Consider the following 2,497-nt stretch of genomic DNA (forward strand, 5'->3'; position numbering starts at 1 on the left):
CTATGATGAAATATATGCACCTTCATATTTTTATCTGAATAATAGTTATGTCTATAACGCCCCCCCCCCCCCCCCCCCCCCCCCACCCCCCACCCAACCCCCTCGACACTGATTTAGGCAATTGTGGAACTACACTGGCAATATCCTTTAGTAGAGGTTTTACGGCGCTCGCAACTGCATAAGGTCATATGAGCGCCAGAAGATTAGAGGTGTTACAAGAGAGTAACAAACATAAAAAAAGGAGGGGAGATAAGGACGATAGATGTTTGATAGGAAAGAAGGAGCAAACCACACCAGAGCACCCGCCAACCACCCACCAATATCCTTTGTGACAACGCCATCTTATATAAGTACAAGTCCACTCCAATGGGGAGAAACAATTTTAAATAATCTGATACATTTTATGACTAGTAAAATGTTATATAATGTTTTTTCTTTATTAATAAATACGATAAACAGAGCAGAAGAAACCACAAAAGAACAACTGACAGTAAAGGAAGAATTATTTTTGTAACTGTCAATATACCCAAACTTTAACCTTTGGGAAAAGAAAGAATTATTTTTGTAACTGTCAATATACCCAAACTTTAACCTTTGGGAAAAGAAAGAATTATTTTTGTAACTGTCAATATACCCAAACTTTAACCTTTGGGAAAAGAAAGAATTATTTTTGTAACTGTCAATATACCCAAACTTTAACCTTTGGGAAAAGAAAGAATTATTTTTGTAACTGTCAATATACCCAAACTTTAACCTTTGGGAAAAGAAAGAATTATTTTTGTAACTGTCAATATACCCAAACTTTAACCTTTGGGAAAAGGAAGAATTATTTTTGTAACTGTCAATATACCCAAACTTTAACCTTTGGGAAAAGAAAGAATTATTTTTGTAACTGTCAATATACCCAAACTTTAACCTTTGGGAAAAAATCTGAAAATCAAGCGGGACCAGAGTTTAATTTTAAAAGGAAGACCTGAGAAGCAAAGTGGAGTAATGGAGAAGAAAATTTGAGCTGAACATTTGAAAGGGTTGAGTGCATTGTACAAGTGGAAGCCATTTCAAATAGTAAAAGACAGTCTTTGGAAACAAAAGATACACCAAGCAGTAAAAACTACAAATAAAACTATCATGCTGAGGAACAACTTGTAAAAATCACCATAGACTGAAAACTCAGGAAGCTAGTACATTTTTTACTTTTAATCCCCTTCCCACATATCCACAGTGTCGGCAGCCAAGTAATCAACTCCAAAAAAGTCAATTTCATAGAACAGACAGAAAAAAAAACACCTGTCAAATCCTCTTTCCTTGTTTCTAATATAAACCACTTTAATGAGTCAGAGAAGTCCTAGGAAAATTTCTACTGCTTCCAAAGTAAACCTCAACACAGGATGTAAAGGGTTACATTCCAAGAACAGAGATGGAGGAGCATTTGTGAGGCAGCGTGGAGACATCAGGCGCTCGTCAAAACAATGAAGTAAAAGAAAACAGCATTTTTCTGGGTGTGGGGTAATTTTGTTTCAGATTTTCTATTTTTGGCGCAACCCTTTTTATGTCCTTTTCAAATGCATTTCCGAGTAGATGTTACCGAAAAGCGTTCATTAAGGGCACGAACAGGGTAAATTTCCACTTTCCAAGAACTCTGAAGCCTTGGAAGTCACCACACTTTGGCAGTCATTTTCTCGCTAGTTTTACCTCTCATACCAGGCAACCCCCACTACCTTCAATTGCAAATATCTGACTTCAATTCAAGATAGAGGGGTACTTTTTTAAACCAATTCAAGACAAATGAACAAGCTTTAAGATGATATTAATAACTCTATATGCCCAAAAATTGACAAACAAATTTTTCTTCCATTAGAGACCTGGCCAGTTTGCTCTCAACATTATCGATATCCTAGAACTCTCCAAGGTTTAGGGCTTAGGGCTGGGTCCATAAACAGTATACCTTTAGACATATGCCAGCGGGTGGTTGGAGGGCGCCACAGGAAAATCCTACTTCTTTACTTTCCCACTGTTGTTTCTGTTTATCTGCGTTACTCTTTCCATATCTTCAGAGGAAGTGGCAGAACCAGCATGATGCAGGGGATGGAAAGACAGGCTATTAACCAAATGAACACCTGAACAATTAGCAGGTGGACTCTGAGTTGTGGATATTGGAGTGCGGAGTGAAGCACGTATGGCAATGCCTGGAGTGCAAAGATGTTGTTCCCAGGATCAAGTAATCAAGTACTTTTTCCCAACACTAAAATAAAATGTCTCTCATCGTCAGGAATTAAGTCACAAATTCATTTTCTGTACACCGCTTCTTAAATCATGTGATTTTCACAAAACATCTTACTGTGTGCCCACTCATATAACAATACCCCCATAAAATTTGGAGGTTTTAAAGCACAGCAACAGTGACACACTCATAACACAACATAAATACATAAGGAAGAGTAGATTCTACCTGACGAGAAGAAGAAAATGAAGCAAAGAAATAACAAGTAAAGAGAAA

The 2,497-nt window shown here is 37.3% G+C and overlaps 1 long non-coding RNA gene across 1 annotated transcript; it reads right to left on the reverse strand.

Moving 5' to 3' along the window:
• Positions 1 to 505: 505 nt before the first annotated feature.
• Positions 506 to 1,753, reverse strand: LOC118477537. Its single transcript, XR_004858450.1, has 2 exons — positions 917 to 1,753; positions 506 to 862 (listed from the first exon to the last, which is right to left on the reverse strand). It is a non-coding gene; the product is annotated as an uncharacterized LOC118477537 (long non-coding RNA).
• Between the last annotated feature and the right edge of the window lie 744 nt (positions 1,754 to 2,497).

Source organism: Aplysia californica, unplaced genomic scaffold (assembly GCF_000002075.1).
Source record: "Aplysia californica isolate F4 #8 unplaced genomic scaffold, AplCal3.0 scaffold00131, whole genome shotgun sequence".
Taxonomy (NCBI): domain Eukaryota; kingdom Metazoa; phylum Mollusca; class Gastropoda; order Aplysiida; family Aplysiidae; genus Aplysia; species Aplysia californica.